Genomic DNA, 22,296 nt, shown 5'->3' with positions numbered 1-22,296 from the left:
TTACTTATATGGGACTAGGGAAACTCGCTTTAGGTCAGGGAGTACTTATTTGGGACTAGGGTAACTCACTTAGGGTCAGGGAGTACTTATGTGGGACTAGGGTAACACAATTGGGGTCAGGGAGTACTTATAAAGGGGCTAGGGTAACTCGCTTGAAGTCAGGGAGTACTTATAAGGTACTAAGGTAACTCACTTGGGGTCAGGAAGTACTTATATGGGACTAGGGTAACTCACTTGGGGTCAGGGAGTAATAATGAAAGGTCTTGGGTAACTGACTTTGGGTCAGTGAGTACTTATTTAGGACTAGGGTAACTCACTTGGTGTCAGGGAGTACTTATATGGGACTAGAGTAACTCACTTGGGATCAGGGAGTACTTATATGGGACTAGGGTAACTCACTTGGGGTCAGGGAGTAATTATAAAAAGGTTAGGGTAACTCAATTAGGGTAAGGGAGTACCTATATGGGACTAGGGTAACTCACTTGGGGTCAGGGAGTACTTATATGGAACTAGGGTAACACACTTTGGGTCAGGGAGTACTTATATGGGACTAGGGTAACTCACTTGGGGTCAGGGAGTACTTATATGGGACTAGGGTAACTCACTTGGGGTCAGGGAGTACTTATATGGGACTAGGGTAACTCACTTGGGGTCAGGGAGTAATTATAAAAGGGATAGGGTAACTCAATTAGGTTAAGGGAGTACCTATATGGGACTAGGGTAACTCACTTTGGTTCAGGGAGTACTTATATGTGACTAGGGTAACTCACTTGTGGTCAGAGAGTACTTATAAAGGGGCTAGGATAACTCACTTGGGGTCTGGCAGTACATATAAAGAGGCTAGGATAACTCACTTGCGGTCAGGGAGTACTTCTATGTGACTAGGGTAACTCACTGAGGGTCAGGGTGTATTTATATGGGACTAGGGTAACTCACTTGTGGTCAGGGAGTACTTATATAGGGGCTAGGGTAACTCACTTGGGGTCAGGGAGTACTTATAAGGGACTAGGGTAACTCACTTGCGGTCAGAGAGTACATATAATGGGGATAGGATAACTCACTTGCAGTCAGAGAGTACATATAAAGGGGCTAGGATAACTCACTTGGGGTCAGGGAGTACTTATAAAGGGGCTATGGTAACTCACTTTGGGTCAGGGAGTACTTATATGGGACCAGGGTAATTCACATGGGGCCAGCGTGTACTTATAAAGGGGCTAGGGTAACTCACTTGGGGTCAAGGAGTACTTATAAGGAACTAGGGTAACTCACTAGGGGTCTGGGAGTATATATAAAGGGGTTAGGATAACTGACTTGTGGTTAGAGAGTACATATAAAGAGGCTAGGATAACTCACATGGGGTCAGGGAGTACTTATAAAGGGGCTATGGTAACTCACTTGGGGTCAGGGAGTACTTATGTGGGACTAGGGTAACTCACTTAGGGTCAGGGTGTATTTTTATGGGACTAGGGTAACTCACTTGCGGTTAGAGAGTACATATAAAGGGGATAGGATAACTCACTTGCGGTCAGAGAGTGCATATAAAGGGGCTAGGGTAACTCACTTGGGGTCAGGGAGTACTTATAAAGGGGATATGGTAACTCACTTGGTGTCAGGGAGTAATTCTAAAGGGGTTATGGTAACTCATTTTGAGTCAGGGAGGTCTTATATTGGACTAGGGTAACTCACTTGCGGTCAGAGAGTACATATAAAGGGGCTAGGATAACTCACTTGGGGTCGGGGAGTACTTATATTGGACTAGGCTAACTCACTTGTTGTCTGGGAGTACTTATATGGGACTAGGGTAACTCACTTGTGGTCAGGGAGTACTTATAAAGGGACTAGGGTAACTCACTTGGGGTCTGAGAGTACATATAAAGGGCTAGGATAACTCACTTGCGGTCAGAGAGTACATATAAAGGGGCTAGGATATCTCAATTGGTGTCAGGAAGTACTTATAAAGGTGCTATGGGAACTCACTTGGGGTTAGGGAGTACTTATTTGGGACTAAGGTAACTCAATTAGCGTCAGGGTGTATTTATATGGGACTAGGGTAACTCACTTGGGGTCAGGGAGTACTTATATAGGGGCTAGGTTAACTCACTTGGGGTCAAGGAGTACTTATATTGGCCTAGGCTAACTCACTTGGTGTCTGGGAGTACTTATATGGGACCAGGGTAACGCACTTGGGGCCAGGGTGTACTTATAAAGGATCTAGGGTAAATCACTTGGGGTCAGGGAGTAGTTATAAGGGACTAGGGTAACTCACTTGGGGTCTGAGAGTACATATAAAGGGGCTAGGATAACACACTTGCGGTCAGAGAGTACATATAAAGGGGCTAGGATAACTCACTTGGGGTCAGGAAGTACTTATAGAGGTGCTATGGGAACTCACTTGGGGTCAGGGAGTACTTCTATGGGACTAGGGTAACTCACTTGGGGTCAGGGAGTACCTATATAGGGGCTAGGGTAACTCACTTGGGGTCAGGGAGTACTACTATGGGACTAGGGTAACTTACTTGCGGTCAGAGAGTACATATAAAGGGGCTAGGGTAACTCACTTGCGGTCAGAGAGTACATATAAAGGGGGTAGTATAACTCACTTGGGGTCAGGGATTACTTATATAGGGGCTAGGGTAACTCACTTGGGGTCTGGGAGTATTTATATGAGACTAGGGTAACTCACTTGGTGTCTTTGTGTACTTATATGGGACCAGGGTATCTCACTTGGGGCCAGGGTGTACATATTAAGGGGCTAGGGTAACTCACTTGGGGTCTGGCAGTACATATAAAGAGGCTAGGATAACTCACTTGCGGTCAGGGAGTACTTCTATGTGACTAGGGTAACTCACTGAGGGTCAGGGTGTATTTATATGGGACTAGGGTAACTCACTTGTGGTCAGGGAGTACTTATATAGGGGCTAGGGTAACTCACTTGGGGTCAGGGAGTACTTATAAGGGACTAGGGTAACTCACTTGCGGTCAGAGAGTACATATAATGGGGATAGGATAACTCACTTGCAGTCAGAGAGTACATATAAAGGGGCTAGGATAACTCACTTGGGGTCAGGGAGTACTTATAAAGGGGCTATGGTAACTCACTTTGGGTCAGGGAGTACTTATATGGGACCAGGGTAATTCACATGGGGCCAGCGTGTACTTATAAAGGGGCTAGGGTAACTCACTTGGGGTCAAGGAGTACTTATAAGGAACTAGGGTAACTCACTAGGGGTCTGGGAGTATATATAAAGGGGTTAGGATAACTGACTTGTGGTTAGAGAGTACATATAAAGAGGCTAGGATAACTCACATGGGGTCAGGGAGTACTTATAAAGGGGCTATGGTAACTCACTTGGGGTCAGGGAGTACTTATGTGGGACTAGGGTAACTCACTTAGGGTCAGGGTGTATTTTTATGGGACTAGGGTAACTCACTTGCGGTTAGAGAGTACATATAAAGGGGATAGGATAACTCACTTGCGGTCAGAGAGTGCATATAAAGGGGCTAGGGTAACTCACTTGGGGTCAGGGAGTACTTATAAAGGGGATATGGTAACTCACTTGGTGTCAGGGAGTAATTCTAAAGGGGTTATGGTAACTCATTTTGAGTCAGGGAGGTCTTATATTGGACTAGGGTAACTCACTTGCGGTCAGAGAGTACATATAAAGGGGCTAGGATAACTCACTTGGGGTCGGGGAGTACTTATATTGGACTAGGCTAACTCACTTGTTGTCTGGGAGTACTTATATGGGACCAGGGTAACGCACTTGGGGCCAGGGTGTACTTATAAAGGGTCTAGGGTAACTCACTTGGGGTCAGGAAGTACTTATAAAGGTGCTATGGGAACTCACTTGGGGTCAGGGTGTACTTATATAGGGGCTAGGTTAACTCACTTGGGGTCAAGGAGTACTTATATTGAACTAGGCTAACTCACTTGGTGTCTGGGAGTACTTGTATGGGACTAGGGTAACTTACTTGCGGTCAGAGAGTACATATAAAGGGGCTAGGATAACTCACTTGGGGTCATGGAGTACTTCTATGTGACTAGGGTAACACACTTGCGGTCAGAGAGTACATATAAAGGGGCAAGGATAACTCACTTGGGGTCAGGGAGTACTTATATAGGGGCTATGGTAACTCACTTGGGGTCAGGGAGTACTTCTAAGTGACTAGGGTAACTCTCTTGGGGTCAGGGAGTACTTCTATGGGACTAGGGTAACTCACTTGCGGTCAGAGAGTACATACAAAAGGGGACAGGATAACTCACTTGCGGTCAGAGAGTACATATAAAGGGACCAGGGTAACTCACTTGGGGCCAGGGAGTACTTCTATGGGACTAGGGTAACTCACTTGGGGTCAGGGAGTACTTATTTAGGGGCTAGGGTAACTCACTTGGGGTCAGGGAGTACTACTATGGGACTAGGGTAACTTACTTGCGGTCAGAGAGTACATATAAAGGGGCTAGGATAACTCACTTGGGGTCAGGGAGTACTTATTTGGGACTAAGGTAACTCACTTAGGGTAAGGGTGTATTTATATGGGACTAGGGTAACTCACTTGCAGTCAGAGAGTACATATAAAGGGGATAGGATAACTCACTTGCAGTCAGAGAGTACATATAAAGGGACTAGGGTAACTTACTTGCGGTCAGAGAGTACATATAAAGGGGCTAGGATAACTCACTTGGGGTCATGGAGTACTTCTATGTGACTAGGGTAACACACTTGCGGTCAGAGAGTACATATAAAGGGGCAAAGATAACTCACTTGGGGTCAGGGAGTACTTATATAGGGGCTAGGGTAACTCACTTGGGGTCGGGGAGTACTTATATGGGACTAGGGTAACTCACTTGGGGTCTGGGAGTACTTATATGGGACTAGGGTAACTCACTTGTGGTCAGGGAGTACTTATAAAGGGACTAGGGTAACTCACTTGGGGTTAGGGAGTACTTATATGTGACTAGTGTAACTCACTTGGGGTCAGGTAGTACTTATATTGGACTAGGGTAACTCACTTGGGGTCAGGGAGTACTTATATGGGATTAGGGTAACTTACTTGGGGTCTGGGAGTACTTATATTGTACTAGGGTAACTCACTTGGGGTCAGGGAGTATTTATATGGGACTAGGGTAACTCACTTGGGGTCAGGGAGTACTTAAATGGGACTAGTGTAACTAACTTGGGGTGAGGGAGTACTTATATGGGACTAGGGTAACTCGCATTGGGTTAGGGAGTACCTATATGGGACTGAGGTAACTCACTTGGTGTCAGGGATTACTTATATGGGACTAGGGAAACTCGCTTTAGGTCAGGGAGTACTTATTTGGGACTAGGGTAACTCACTTAGGGTCAGGGAGTACTTATGTGGGACTAGGGTAACACAATTGGGGTCAGGGAGTACTTATAAAGGGGCTAGGGTAACTCGCTTGAAGTCAGGGAGTACTTATAAGGTACTAAGGTAACTCACTTGGGGTCAGGAAGTACTTATATGGGACTAGGGTAACTCACTTGGGGTCAGGGAGTAATAATGAAAGGTCTTGGGTAACTGACTTTGGGTCAGTGAGTACTTATTTAGGACTAGGGTAACTCACTTGGTGTCAGGGAGTACTTATATGGGACTAGAGTAACTCACTTGGGATCAGGGAGTACTTATATGGGACTAGGGTAACTCACTTGGGGTCAGGGAGTAATTATAAAAAGGTTAGGGTAACTCAATTAGGGTAAGGGAGTACCTATATGGGACTAGGGTAACTCACTTGGGGTCAGGGAGTACTTATATGGAACTAGGGTAACACACTTTGGGTCAGGGAGTACTTATATGGGACTAGGGTAACTCACTTGGGGTCAGGGAGTACTTATATGGGACTAGGGTAACTCACTTGGGGTCAGGGAGTACTTATATGGGACTAGGGTAACTCACTTGGGGTCAGGGAGTAATTATAAAAGGGATAGGGTAACTCAATTAGGTTAAGGGAGTACCTATATGGGACTAGGGTAACTCACTTTGGTTCAGGGAGTACTTATATGTGACTAGGGTAACTCACTTGTGGTCAGAGAGTACTTATAAAGGGGCTAGGGTAACTAAGTTGGGGTCAGGGAGTACTTATAAAGGGGCTAGGGTAACTCACTTGGTGTCAGGGAGTACTAATAAAGGGGCTTGGGTAACTCACATTGTGTCTGGGTGTACTTATATGGGACTAGGGTAACTCACTTGGGGGTCAGGGAGCACTTATATGGGACTAGTGTAACTCACTTTGGGTCAGGGAGTACTTATATGGGACTAGGGTAACTAACTTTTGGTCAGGGAGTACTTATAAAGGGGCTAGGGTAACTCAGTTGGGGTCAGGGAGTACTTATATGGGACTAGGGTAACTAACTTTTGGTCAGGGAGTACTTATAAAGGGGCTAGGGTAACTCACTTGGGGTCAGGGAGTACTTATAAACGGGTTAGGGTAACTCACTTGCGGTGAGGGAGTACTTATAAGGGACTAGGGTAACTCACTTGGGGTCTGGGAGTACATATAAAGGGGCTAGGATAACTCACTTTGGGTCAAGGAGTACTTATATGGGACTAGGGTAACTCACTTGGGGCCAGGGTGTACTTATAAAGGGGCTATGGTAACTCACTTGCGGTCAGGGAGTACTTCTATGGGACTAGGGTAACTCACTTGGGGTCAGGGAGTACTTATATAGGGGCCAGGTTAACTCACTTGGGGTCGGGGAGTACTTATATTGGACTAGGCTAACTCACTTGTTGTCTGGGAGTACTTATATGGGACCAGGGTAACGCACTTGGGGCCAGGGTGTACTTATAAAGGGTCTAGGGTAACTCACTTGGGGTCAGGGAGTAGTTATAAGGGATTAGGGTAACTCACTTGGGGTCTGAGATTACATATAAAGGGGCAAGGATAACTCACTTGGGGTCAGGGAGTACTTATATAGGGGCTACGGTAACTCACTTGGGGTCAGGGAGTACTTCTAAGTCACTAGGGTAACTCACTTGCGATCAGGGAGTACTTCTATGGGACTAGGGTAACTCACTTGGGGTCAGGGAGTACTTATAAAGGTGCTATGGGAACTCACTTGGGGTCAGGGAGTACTTATATAGGGGCTAGGTTAACTCACTTGGGGTCGGGGAGTACTTATATGGGACTAGGGTAACTCACTTGGGGTCTGGGAGTACTTATATGGGACTAGGGTAACTCACTTGTGGTCAGGGAGTACTTATAAAGGGACTAGGGTAACTCACTTGGGGTCTGAGAGTACATATAAAGGGCTAGGATAACTCACTTGCGGTCAGAGAGTACATATAAAGGGGCTAGGATATCTCAATTGGTGTCAGGAAGTACTTATAAAGGTGCTATGGGAACTCACTTGGGGTTAGGGAGTACTTATTTGGGACTAAGGTAACTCAATTAGCGTCAGGGTGTATTTATATGGGACTAGGGTAACTCACTTGGGGTCAGGGAGTACTTATATAGGGGCTAGGTTAACTCACTTGGGGTCAAGGAGTACTTATATTGGCCTAGGCTAACTCACTTGGTGTCTGGGAGTACTTATATGGGACCAGGGTAACGCACTTGGGGCCAGGGTGTACTTATAAAGGATCTAGGGTAAATCACTTGGGGTCAGGGAGTAGTTATAAGGGACTAGGGTAACTCACTTGGGGTCTGAGAGTACATATAAAGGGGCTAGGATAACACACTTGCGGTCAGAGAGTACATATAAAGGGGCTAGGATAACTCACTTGGGGTCAGGAAGTACTTATAGAGGTGCTATGGGAACTCACTTGGGGTCAGGGAGTACTTCTATGGGACTAGGGTAACTCACTTGGGGTCAGGGAGTACCTATATAGGGGCTAGGGTAACTCACTTGGGGTCAGGGAGTACTACTATGGGACTAGGGTAACTTACTTGCGGTCAGAGAGTACATATAAAGGGGCTAGGGTAACTCACTTGCGGTCAGAGAGTACATATAAAGGGGGTAGTATAACTCACTTGGGGTCAGGGATTACTTATATAGGGGCTAGGGTAACTCACTTGGGGTCTGGGAGTATTTATATGAGACTAGGGTAACTCACTTGGTGTCTTTGTGTACTTATATGGGACCAGGGTATCTCACTTGGGGCCAGGGTGTACATATTAAGGGGCTAGGGTAACTCACTTGGGGTCTGGCAGTACATATAAAGAGGCTAGGATAACTCACTTGCGGTCAGGGAGTACTTCTATGTGACTAGGGTAACTCACTGAGGGTCAGGGTGTATTTATATGGGACTAGGGTAACTCACTTGTGGTCAGGGAGTACTTATATAGGGGCTAGGGTAACTCACTTGGGGTCAGGGAGTACTTATAAGGGACTAGGGTAACTCACTTGCGGTCAGAGAGTACATATAATGGGGATAGGATAACTCACTTGCAGTCAGAGAGTACATATAAAGGGGCTAGGATAACTCACTTGGGGTCAGGGAGTACTTATAAAGGGGCTATGGTAACTCACTTTGGGTCAGGGAGTACTTATATGGAACCAGGGTAATTCACATGGGGCCAGCGTGTACTTATAAAGGGGCTAGGGTAACTCACTTGGGGTCAAGGAGTACTTATAAGGAACTAGGGTAACTCACTAGGGGTCTGGGAGTATATATAAAGGGGTTAGGATAACTGACTTGTGGTTAGAGAGTACATATAAAGAGGCTAGGATAACTCACATGGGGTCAGGGAGTACTTATAAAGGGGCTATGGTAACTCACTTGGGGTCAGGGAGTACTTATGTGGGACTAGGGTAACTCACTTAGGGTCAGGGTGTATTTTTATGGGACTAGGGTAACTCACTTGCGGTTAGAGAGTACATATAAAGGGGATAGGATAACTCACTTGCGGTCAGAGAGTGCATATAAAGGGGCTAGGGTAACTCACTTGGGGTCAGGGAGTACTTATAAAGGGGATATGGTAACTCACTTGGTGTCAGGGAGTAATTCTAAAGGGGTTATGGTAACTCATTTTGAGTCAGGGAGGTCTTATATTGGACTAGGGTAACTCACTTGCGGTCAGAGAGTACATATAAAGGGGCTAGGATAACTCACTTGGGGTCGGGGAGTACTTATATTGGACTAGGCTAACTCACTTGTTGTCTGGGAGTACTTATATGGGACCAGGGTAACGCACTTGGGGCCAGGGTGTACTTATAAAGGGTCTAGGGTAACTCACTTGGGGTCAGGAAGTACTTATAAAGGTGCTATGGGAACTCACTTGGGGTCAGGGAGTACTTATATAGGGGCTAGGTTAACTCACTTGGGGTCAAGGAGTACTTATATTGAACTAGGCTAACTCACTTGGTGTCTGGGAGTACTTGTATGGGACTAGGGTAACTTACTTGCGGTCAGAGAGTACATATAAAGGGGCTAGGATAACTCACTTGGGGTCATGGAGTACTTCTATGTGACTAGGGTAACACACTTGCGGTCAGAGAGTACATATAAAGGGGCAAGGATAACTCACTTGGGGTCAGGGAGTACTTATATAGGGGCTATGGTAACTCACTTGGGGTCAGGGAGTACTTCTAAGTGACTAGGGTAACTCTCTTGGGGTCAGGGAGTACTTCTATGGGACTAGGGTAACTCACTTGCGGTCAGAGAGTACATACAAAAGGGGACAGGATAACTCACTTGCGGTCAGAGAGTACATATAAAGGGACCAGGGTAACTCACTTGGGGCCAGGGAGTACTTCTATGGGACTAGGGTAACTCACTTGGGGTCAGGGAGTACTTATTTAGGGGCTAGGGTAACTCACTTGGGGTCAGGGAGTACTACTATGGGACTAGGGTAACTTACTTGCGGTCAGAGAGTACATATAAAGGGGCTAGGATAACTCACTTGGGGTCAGGGAGTACTTATTTGGGACTAAGGTAACTCACTTAGGGTAAGGGTGTATTTATATGGGACTAGGGTAACTCACTTGCAGTCAGAGAGTACATATAAAGGGGATAGGATAACTCACTTGCAGTCAGAGAGTACATATAAAGGGACTAGGGTAACTTACTTGCGGTCAGAGAGTACATATAAAGGGGCTAGGATAACTCACTTGGGGTCATGGAGTACTTCTATGTGACTAGGGTAACACACTTGCGGTCAGAGAGTACATATAAAGGGGCAAAGATAACTCACTTGGGGTCAGGGAGTACTTATATAGGGGCTAGGGTAACTCACTTGGGGTCGGGGAGTACTTATATGGGACTAGGGTAACTCACTTGGGGTCTGGGAGTACTTATATGGGACTAGGGTAACTCACTTGTGGTCAGGGAGTACTTATAAAGGGACTAGGGTAACTCACTTGGGGTTAGGGAGTACTTATATGTGACTAGTGTAACTCACTTGGGGTCAGGTAGTACTTATATTGGACTAGGGTAACTCACTTGGGGTCAGGGAGTACTTATATGGGATTAGGGTAACTTACTTGGGGTCTGGGAGTACTTATATTGTACTAGGGTAACTCACTTGGGGTCAGGGAGTATTTATATGGGACTAGGGTAACTCACTTGGGGTCAGGGAGTACTTAAATGGGACTAGTGTAACTAACTTGGGGTGAGGGAGTACTTATATGGGACTAGGGTAACTCGCATTGGGTTAGGGAGTACCTATATGGGACTGAGGTAACTCACTTGGGGTCAGGGATTACTTATATGGGACTAGGGAAACTCGCTTTAGGTCAGGGAGTACTTATTTGGGACTAGGGTAACTCACTTAGGGTCAGGGAGTACTTATGTGGGACTAGGGTAACACAATTGGGGTCAGGGAGTACTTATAAAGGGGCTAGGGTAACTCGCTACAAGTCAGGGAGTACTTATAAGGTACTAAGGTAACTCACTTGGGGTCAGGAAGTACTTATATGGGACTAGGGTAACTCACTTGGGGTCAGGGAGTAATAATGAAAGGTCTTGGGTAACTGACTTTGGGTCAGTGAGTACTTATTTAGGACTAGGGTAACTCACTTGGTGTCAGGGAGTACTTATATGGGACTAGAGTAACTCACTTGGGATCAGGGAGTACTTATATGGGACTAGGGTAACTCACTTGGGGTCAGGGAGTAATTATAAAAAGGTTAGGGTAACTCAATTAGGGTAAGGGAGTACCTATATGGGACTAGGGTAACTCACTTGGGGTCAGGGAGTACTTATATGGAACTAGGGTAACACACTTTGGGTCAGGGAGTACTTATATGGGACTAGGGTAACTCACTTGGGGTCAGGGAGTACTTATATGGGACTAGGGTAACTCACTTGGGGTCAGGGAGTACTTATATGGGACTAGGGTAACTCACTTGGGGTCAGGGAGTAATTATAAAAGGGATAGGGTAACTCAATTAGGTTAAGGGAGTACCTATATGGGACTAGGGTAACTCACTTTGGTTCAGGGAGTACTTATATGTGACTAGGGTAACTCACTTGTGGTCAGAGAGTACTTATAAAGGGGCTAGGGTAACTAAGTTGGGGTCAGGGAGTACTTATAAAGGGGCTAGGGTAACTCACTTGGTGTCAGGGAGTACTAATAAAGGGGCTTGGGTAACTCACATTGTGTCTGGGTGTACTTATATGGGACTAGGGTAACTCACTTGGGGGTCAGGGAGCACTTATATGGGACTAGTGTAACTCACTTTGGGTCAGGGAGTACTTATATGGGACTAGGGTAACTAACTTTTGGTCAGGGAGTACTTATAAAGGGGCTAGGGTAACTCAGTTGGGGTCAGGGAGTACTTATATGGGACTAGGGTAACTAACTTTTGGTCAGGGAGTACTTATAAAGGGGCTAGGGTAACTCACTTGGGGTCAGGGAGTACTTATAAACGGGTTAGGGTAACTCACTTGCGGTGAGGGAGTACTTATAAGGGACTAGGGTAACTCACTTGGGGTCTGGGAGTACTTATATGGGACTAGGGTAACTCACTTGGGGTCAGGGAGTACTTATATGGGACTAGGGTAACTCACTTGGGGTCAGGGAGTAATTATAAAAGGGATAGGGTAACTCAATTAGGTTAAGGGAGTACCTATATGGGACTAGGGTAACTCACTTTGGTTCAGGGAGTACTTATATGTGACTAGGGTAACTCACTTGTGGTCAGAGAGTACTTATAAAGGGGCTAGGGTAACTAAGTTGGGGTCAGGGAGTACTTATAAAGGGGCTAGGGTAACTCACTTGGTGTCAGGGAGTACTAATAAAGGGGCTTGGGTAACTCACATTGTGTCTGGGTGTACTTATATGGGACTAGGGTAACTCACTTGGGGGTCAGGGAGCACTTATATGGGACTAGTGTAACTCACTTTGGGTCAGGGAGTACTTATATGGGACTAGGGTAACTAACTTTTGGTCAGGGAGTACTTATAAAGGGGCTAGGGTAACTCAGTTGGGGTCAGGGAGTACTTATAAAGGGACTAGGGTAACTCACTTTGGGTCAGGGAGTATATATATATGACACTAGGGTAACTCACTTGGGGTCAGGGAGTACTTATATGGGACTAGGGTAACTCACTTGGGGTCAGGGAGTACTTATTGTTATGGGTTCACACCGCGACAAACTAATTCAAGTACTTTTGGTACAACTAAATTTATTCAGTCCTTGTAGAATTATTTTACAATGTTCGTTTATAAAATAAATTAATAGTTATACAAGTTTTTAGAGGTTTTTGATTAAATGGTTATCTAATTGAAGTTAGAATGAATTTAGGGTAACTAGAGAGCTAATGCTCGGATAAAGTCGGATGACTTGTTCTAGTTACTGCTGGGCCTGGACTGATCGGTCAGGAACCGAGCAGTCAAGTCGTTGCCTCAAAAATGCATCGATTCTCATGACCATATATGGTATGGTTATAGGGAATCGATCGTGCGTCAACGGTTACAAAGTCGTACGTCAATAAGTCGATTGTTCTAATAGCTGACTAAGACTTTTGGCCACGCGCGCTCTGAGGCCCTGGCAACAAAGAAGTGCTGTTGCCTAAGAAAGAGGTTCAGGTTGCATACGAATGACGCCACACGGCGCTTGGAAGATTGCAACCGGAGCCTTTTTGAATTTAACTAATTTTAATTAATTAAATATTTTAATACTAGTTATAGGCTAGTTATTGGCTAGGGTCTAGGTTAATAGAGAAAGTAATAGAAGTAGTTATGTGAATATAACACCCCTCCCCCCCCTGGGGGAAGAGTACCACAAGGGACTCTTAATTGTTTACAGCACGGACATATGATCGGAGTTTTGAGAGTTAGCATCCTCTTGCATCTCCATAGCTTCTTTTTTTATTACTCTGGTCCTTGGCTTGGGTGTGGGCCTACGTTGACAATGGCGCCATAATGCGTAGAGTCCTATTCCAAGTAGAAGTAAAACCAAGACTGAGTAAGAAGATACTGTATGGTGAAACAGGTAGTGACCCGTCCCTTGACCCTTTTTTTCTAGATCCTTCTCAAGGTCCTTTAGTTGAACGCTGAGGGTGTTAAGTTCGTTCACTTTGCTTAACACATTGTGAAGTCGAGGTATCTTGTTGGTGTCCGCTGTATTTATGCTGTTTTTGGGATCAATTGTATTTAAAGAAAAGTTATAGTTTGGAATGTAATTCCTTCGCTTGCTTATTCTATAGGTTTGTACGGTTTCCAATACAAAATCAGTAGCTGTTAGCAAACAATTATTGTGTAGGTGAATTGTCCCGGAGCCCATTAAATCTACGCTAAATTTCGGTTTATTTTTACAAATTATCTCTATTATTTCTTTATGCGGAGTCGTAAATATCCATGATGATGGATTGTTCATTGGTATCAGCATTGGCTGAACCAGGTGTATTGCTTTATGTTCGCATGTATCTGTTTCTATCGCTTTTAAATATAAAGCAATTTCACACGGGTTTACGCTTTTTATCTTTATCATCGGTTTTTCTAACGGGCAAAAATATTGGTCGTTAATTATATTACACCTTTACAATCCTTTATGTCATATTCCGTGTATCTTTCTGTTGTACTATCTATTGCTAGGTATTCTCTTTTCAGGTTTATTATTGTAAAGAGTGTTTTTGAAAAGTTTGTTGGAATCGGAATAGGATATAAGTGTATAAGCTCATACTCTTTTGGTGTAACTAATGGTATACTTAATATTACTATTAGTTTATTGGTTTTAGACCAAATTGTCGGTTTCATTAATTTTGCTATTAAGTGTATGTTTAAATTGTCTAATGTTATTGGGAATTGCGTACCCGATGGAATGTGTTGTACCGCATCTATACTTATTTGACTTCTTTACATGATATAGGGTTTTAATCTGTTTACGTGTACATTCACGAATTTCTTTCCGGTTAGTATTTCATAGTTTAGATCGTTTCGTTTCCTTGTAACCGTATAGGGACCATCGTAGATAGGTTCAAGTTTCTTCGGTCTACCGTGCCGAATCATTTCCCTTTTTAATAATACTTTATCTCCTATATTAAAGTCAATTTCTCGCGTGTTTTTATCGTATTGTAATTTAGATTTTTCTTTTTCTTTTATAAGATGATCTTTCATCATGATACCTGCCGAACGCATTCTTTCGCGTAATTCTTCACGGTAATCTCCGTATGTATATGATGGTTTCGGCGGTGTTTCTAGCGATGTTGGGAGTTCTATTTCTCTTCCAAATAATAATGAAAATGGAGTTTCATTTGTTGCTGTATGAGGGGTTGTATTGTATGCAAACATAGCGTATGGTAACCACTCATCCCAATTGTTTAAATCGTCATTAACGTAGCTTTTTAAGTATGACGTTAGTGTTCGATGCGAACGTTCTAGAGCTCCATTTGATTGTGGGTGGTATGCAGTTGTTTGGATTTTCTCAATTTTTAACAATTTGCATACATTTTTGAAGAGTTGACTGACAAAGTTAGTACCTTGATCAGTTAATACTTTTTGTGGGATTCCAAATATAAAAAGTATTTTTTCCACAAAGTATTTAGCCACTGTAGAAGCTGACTGGTCTGGTATTGGTAAGGCAATGCTGTACCTCGTAAATAAGTCTTGAAACGTCAGCACATATTTGTTTCCACGTGGTGTTGGCGGGTAGGGTCCAATGATGTCGAGTGCTACCTTTTCAAAGGGTTCTAACGGTGTATCCGTAATAAGCATTGGAGCCCTTTTTACTCCCCCTGTCTTGTTTCTTTGACATTTGTCGCATTTTGCGATGTATTCTTGTATATCCTTTTTCATGTTGGGCCAGGTATGTCGGAGTTTAATTCTCTTTAAGGTTCTGTGTATACCTTCATGACCTCCAAAGGGTGTGTCATGGTATTCGTACAATATTCGAGCTATTTTTTCAGCGGAATATGTTTCCTTTTTTTCCATTATTTCTGGCTCGCTTTCTTCCTCTGATTCGCTTCCTTCTGGCCTTGACGAGTTAGCTGTGTCGGCGTCAACGTTCGACGTCTCCGGTTCTGGGTCGACGTTCGGTGCTGCTAGTGATGTAACAGTTTCAGCTGTCGTCTCCTTTTTGCTGATTTTTTGTTTCTCCTGTATCAACTTAGGATCTGCTATTGGAGATTTTATCTTATTATTTGTTAGCGGCTCTGAGGGTATCATTTTCGCTGTAGCTCTTGTAACAACATGTATTCTACTAAGAGCATCTGCATTGGTGTTTTGTTTTCCTGGTTTATATTTTATTTCGTAATCGTATTCTTCAAGTTTTAGTCTCCACCTCATGAGTCTTGATCCTGGATCTTGAATATTGAATAACCATGTCAGAGGTTGATGATCTGTAACTATAGTGAATTTTGTTCCATATAAGTATCGTCTGAAGTTTTGAACTGCCCAAACTATGGCTGCTAGTTCCTTTTCGGTTGTACTATAGTTTATTTCTGCTTTGTTTAATGTTCTGCTGGCGTATGCCACTGGCAGATCTTCTCCCAGAATTCCTTGTGACAATACGGCTCCTACTGCTAATTCAGATGCATCCGTAGTTAAAATGAAAGGTTTTTTAAAATCTGGGTATTGTAATATAGGTGCACTTACGAGTTTCCTTTTCAGTGTATTAAAAGCAGTTTCTTCCGCCGTAGTCCAATGGAAATTTTTTCCCTTTTTTAAGAGTTCTGTTAGCGGTTTGGCTAGGTCAGCAAATTGGTCTATAAAACGTCTGTAGTAGCCTGCTAATCCTAGGAATGATTGAATGTCTTTTACATTTTTGGGTCGTGGATATTTTTCCACAGCTGATGTTTTGCTTGGATCAGGGTAGATTCCTTTATCCGAAATTATGTGTCCCAGATAACATGTTTCTTTTCTCAAAAAACGACATTTTTCTGGTTGCAGTTTTAATGTATTTTCCCTTAATCTGGTAAACACTTCTTGTAGCCTCTTATTATGCTCCGTTAAAGTAGGTGCATGGATTACTATATCATCCAGATATACGTAGCATCTGATTCCATGTAGTCCTGATAACACTGAGTTCATCATACGCTGGAATGTTGCGGGTGCATTTTTCAATCCGAATGGCATACGGTTGTATTCGTAGTGTCCCATTGGCGTAGAGAATGCTGTTTTCTCCTTATCTTTTTCTGCCATTTCTATTTGATGGAAGCCTGATGCAAAATCTAATGTTGTGAAATATTTAGAATATCCTAATTGATCTAGTATTTCCGTTATATTTGGTAAAGGAAATGCATCTCCTACTGTTACTTCATTTAGTTTACGAAAGTCTACGACTATGCGCATCTTCACATTTCCCTGGGCATCGGGTTTCTTAGGAACTACCAGGAGTGGTGCATTCCATTGACTTTTACTCGTACGTACGATGCCTTCTTTTTCCATCTGATTTATTTGTTTATCTATTTCGTTTTTATGTTTTTCTGGCAGACGGTAAGGTTTCTTGAAGATTGGGGTGGTCCCTTCTTTTAGGGTGAGTGTGTGTTTTACTGCTTTTGTAGTCAAAAGACGATCCCCTTCTATTTGGAATATATCGCTGAAGCTTTTACAAATCATGTATAATTTCCGTTTTTCCTCTTCATTGAGATGGGCTACATCTATGAGATTTGTCAGTTTGTCAATTCTATCCTCGTTGTAATTGTTTATGTGATAGATTGCTGGAGGTTGAGAGTGCTCAGTGTTTTCTTCGGGTGGGTCGGGAATTTTTTCTAGTTCCACTATTGGGGTATCTATTTCCTGCTCGTCTTCTGTAACATTGATTATGCTGACGCAGCAGGTAGACTCAGACGGCCTGGTGACACAGTTTCCCATGTATACGCCTGGTCTTATTTCTCAGGCTGTCGCTAGCCCATCACTAGTGCTATGTGTTATCGCCGCCACTAGAGTTTCGGTTCTCGGTTTTAGGGTCACTGTCTGGGGAGCTGAGTAATGCATTTGCCAGCTGTGTCCTAGCATCGTAATAGAATGATCTCGGTTTACCGTGTAAACATTTTTCTCCCAGAAATCTACACCTAAGATTCCGTCGGCAATTAATGGGAATGAACTAGGTATTACCTGGAATGGATGCAGAATTATGTGTTTCCCTACTTTCACTCGTAGTTTCACTGTTCCTGCTGTAGTGAATGGGTAGTTTCCTAATCCAGTAACGGTATTTTCCTTTAGGTTGATCATCGTTTTTCCTTGGAGAACTCCTGCTTTGATGATAGAAATATCAGCTCCCGTGTCAAAAAGTAACATAGCTGTTCGTTTTTTAAATTCTTCAGCTTGAACTTCTATTAAATTTTTATGTGAAGAGTTCTGTAATACGTTTAGTCTCGTTGTGTCGAGTCGTACTCGTTCCTCTATTTGTGACTCTGCGGCACTTGTTTGTTGAGTGGATTCCCTTTGTTTTTTCCTTTTTAAGGTTCGGCACTCTTGGACTGTATGTCCAGGTTTTTTGCAATAATTGCATACATCTGACGCTTTGATTATGGATACTCTCTTTTCTTGAGGTCTTTTTGCAGTAGTTAATCGTGCGTAGCAATTTTTTGCGAGGTGTCCCTTTCTGTCGCACCTTTCGCAATGTAGATTATCGTTTTTCTTATTGTTACCTGTATGGGAACCTTGTTGAATTCCTCTCTTATTGTGATTAGGTTCATGATAAGATGGGTAGGTACTATCTTCTTCGATAGCCATGGATATAGCTTCTTGTAGAGTGAGGCATTTAGAAGCCTTCACTATCGTTGCAATACGCGGATTTAAACCGTGATTAAATTGAATCAATGCTTGTTTTCTCAGCAATCCTTCTATTGCGGCATTACTATCTGCTGAGTTTCCTGGGTCTAGGCTTAACTGTAATAGCTCAGTTAGCAATCCTTCTATTCGGTTAGCGTATGCTTTAACTGGCTCGTCCTTTCTTTGACGGCTAGTATATAGGTCGTTTTGTACGACTGCTACTGATCGTTTAGGCCTGAATATGGCTTCTAATTCTACGACTAAATCGTCGATTGTATCTATGGCCCTATGTTTAAGTTCATGGAACGCTCTGCCTTTTAGACTTGAGAATCTAATGAATTGTAATAAGTCGCTCCGATCTCTAGGTGCAATACCGTCGTGAATAAGGTATGCTGTACTTATAAATGGATCTAATCCATCTGGACTTCCTGAGAAAGTGGGTAACATTTTCATAGCTGTATCGAACGAGAATCGGGGTTTCGGATCATTTCCTAATTGAGTTGATTCTTCCCGTTCATGATCTGAACCGTGGTTTAACGGTTTGGAGAAAGTCCTTCGTGAAGGTTTCCTTATTGTAGAACTTCCGCAAGGTCGCGGTTCGTTTTCTGTTGCATAATAAATCGCATCCTGCCGGAAACGTAGTTGTCTAAGTTCTTCACTTAGCCTAGCATTCTCTTCTTCGAGAGGATTAGTCTCTCGTCGTAAGGTTTCAGTTAGTCTGTTTATTTCAGTCGTTACTGGCGACTGAGACACCCTTGGGGCAGGTGTAACAGGTAATCTGGTATCCAGAGTTCTCTCTGGATTTTGTTCAGGGACCAAACTTGGGTCATGAAAAACAACACGATCGCGATTTGCCATAATGGAGCTTCCGCGCCTACGAATAGTAACGTTGCGTCTAAGAGCACTGCGGTCTACGCTCCCAACTAATGGATTTCGGTGTGTGTTTGTATTTGATGTGCTAGGAAGTGCAACAGTATCGGTCACTTCTGGGCTTTCTGAATCGAATAATGCACGTTCGGTATTTTCCTGCACTTCGTGCAAAAAGGAAGTTACTTCGTCACTGATAGAAACTTGATTAAATAAGCGCCTAGAAGTTGCTGTAAGATTTGGAACCGATTGAGTCCGGTCAAGGTTTCCGTCGTCTTGACTCATGAGAAAATTTTTCCTCTAAAATTTAATTTCGCTCGCGGGGCTCGCGTTTACAATGATTCGCAAAGTAAATGTTTGCTACTGATTTTTTTACAAGTTGGAACCGTACTCACCAAAGATCCATTCTTCTTCAGTTGAGTCCTGATGTTGTAGGTCCTCTTGTAGATTCCTTGAGTAAGCTGGTCGGTGATGTTGAATCCTCTAGGATAGGCAGTGATCTTCTGAATGAACGAGGTCGAAATGTTGGGACTCCGATAACGATCGATGAATCCCTTGAGGACTGGAGTACTGAGGGGTTGATTTGAAGTGGAAATTCCTCCAGTTGTTGCCGTCGTAGTAGTTGATGAGCGTAAGGAAATCTCCTTTCTTTTTCCTGTTGCTTCACCAGTCGATAGATCTTTCAGCCTATCCCACCGCTGCCACCACTTTTGTTATGGGTTCACACCGCGACAAACTAATTCAAGTACTTTTGGTACAACTAAATTTATTCAGTCCTTGTAGAATTATTTTACAATGTTCGTTTATAAAATAAATTAATAGTTATACAAGTTTTTAGAGGTTTTTGATTAAATGGTTATCTAATTGAAGTTAGAATGAATTTAGGGTAACTAGAGAGCTAATGCTCGGATAAAGTCGGATGACTTGTTCTAGTTACTGCTGGGCCTGGACTGATCGGTCAGGAACCGAGCAGTCAAGTCGTTGCCTCAAAAATGCATCGATTCTCATGACCATATATGGTATGGTTATAGGGAATCGATCGTGCGTCAACGGTTACTAAGTCGTACGTCAATAAGTCGATTGTTCTAATAGCTGACTAAGACTTTTGGCCACGCGCGCTCTGAGGCCCTGGCAACAAAGAAGTGCTGTTGCCTAAGAAAGAGGTTCAGGTTGCATACGAATGACGCCACACGGCGCTTGGAAGAATGCAACCGGAGCCTTTTTGAATTTAACTAATTTTAATTAATTAAATATTTTAATACTAGTTATAGGTTAGTTATTGGCTAGGTTCTAGGTTAATAGAGAAAGTAATAGAAGTAGTTATGTGAATATAACATTATATAAGACTAGGGTAACTCACTTGGGGTCAGGGAGTACTTATATGGGACTAGTGTAACTCACTTGGGGTCAGGGAGTACTTATTTGGGACTAAGGTAACTCACTTAGGGTCAGGGTGTATTTATATGGGACTAGGGTAACTCACTTGCAGTCAGAGAGTACATTTAAAGGGGATAGGATAACTCACTTGCAGTCAGAGAGTACATATAAAGGGGCTAGGATAACTCACTTGGGGTCAGGGAGTACTTATAGAGGGGCTATGGTAACTCACTTGGGGTCAGGGAGTATTTATATTGGACTAGGGTAACTCACTTGCAGCCAGAGAGTACATATAAGGGGCTAGGATAACTCACTTGGGGTCAGGGAGTACTTATAAAGGGGCTAGGGTAACTCACTTGCGGTCAGAGAGTACATATAAAGGGGGTAGGATAACTCACTTGGGGTCAGGGATTACTTATATAGGGGCTAAGGTAACTCACTTGGGGCCTGGGAGTATTTATATGGGACTAGGGTCACTCACTTGGGGTCTTTGTGTACTTATATGGGACCAGGGTAACTCACTTGGGGCCAGGGTGTACTTATTAAGGGGCTAGGGTAACTCACTTGGGGTCTGGGAGTAAATATAAAGAGGCTAGGATAACTCACTTGCGGTCAGGGAGTACTTCTATGTGACTAGGGTAACTCACTGAGGGTCAGGGAGTACTTCTATGTGACTAGGGTAACTCACTGAGTGTCAGGGAGTACTTCTAAGGGACTAGGGTAACTCACTTGGGGTCAGAGAGTAGTTATTTAGGGGCTAGGGTAACTCACTTGGGGCCAGGGTGTACTTATTAAAGGGCTAGGGTAACTCACTTGGGGTCAGGGAGTACTTATAAGGGACTATGGTAACTCACTTGGGGTCTGGGAGTACATATAAAGGGGCTAGGATAACTCACTTGCCGTCAGACTGTACATATAAAGGGGCTAGGATAACTCACTTGGGGTCAGGGAGTACTTCTATGTGACTAGGGTAACTCACTGAGGGTCAGGGAGTACATCTAAGGGACTAGGGTAACTCACTTGGGGTCAGGGAGTACTTATGTAGGGGCTAGGGTAACACACTTTGGGTCAAGCAGTACTTATATGGGACTAGGGTAACTCACTGAGGGTCAGGGAGTACATCTAAGGGACTAGGGTAACTCACTTGGGGTCAGGGAGTACTTATGTAGGGGCTAGGGTAACACACTTTGGGTCAAGCAGTACTTATATGGGACTAAGGTAACTCACTTGGGGTAGGGAGTACTACTATGGCACTAGGGTAACTCACTTGCGTTCAGAGAGTACATATAAAGGGGCTAGGATAAATCACTTGGGGTCAGGGAGTACTTATATGGGACCAGGGTAACTCACATGGGGCCAGGGTGTACTTATAAAGGGGCTAGGGTAACTCACTTGGGGTCAGGGAGTACTTATGAAGGGGCTATGGTAACTCACTTGGGGTCAGGGAGTACTTATATGGGACTAGGGTAACTCACTTAGAGTCAGGGTGTATTTTTATGGGACTAGGGTAACTCACTTGCGGTCAGAGAGTAAATATAAAGGGGATAGGATAACTCACTTGCAGTCAAAGAGTACATATAAAGGGGTTAGGATAACTCACTTGGGGTCAGGGAGTACTTATAAAGGGGCTATGGTAACTCATTTGGGGTCAGGAAGTACTTCTATGGGACTAGGGTAACTCACTTGGGGCATGGGAGTACATATGTAGGTGCTAGGAAAACTCACTTGCGGTCAGAGAGTGCATATAAAGGGGCTAGGGTAACTCACTTGGGGTCAGGGAGTACTTATAAAGGGGCTATGGTAACTCCCTTGGTGTCAGGCAGTACTTATAAATGGGCTAGGGTAACTCACTTTGGGTCAAGGAGTACTTATATGGGACTAGGGTAACTCACTTGGTGTCATTGAGTACTTATATGGGACCAGGGTAACTC

This window comes from Prorops nasuta, unplaced genomic scaffold (genome assembly GCF_024137725.1).
Source record: "Prorops nasuta isolate Cenicafe-Biocafe unplaced genomic scaffold, Cenicafe_Pnas_1.2 PNAS00036, whole genome shotgun sequence".
Classification (NCBI taxonomy): Eukaryota; Metazoa; Arthropoda; class Insecta; order Hymenoptera; family Bethylidae; genus Prorops; species Prorops nasuta.
This window is presented reverse-complemented; position numbering follows the sequence as displayed.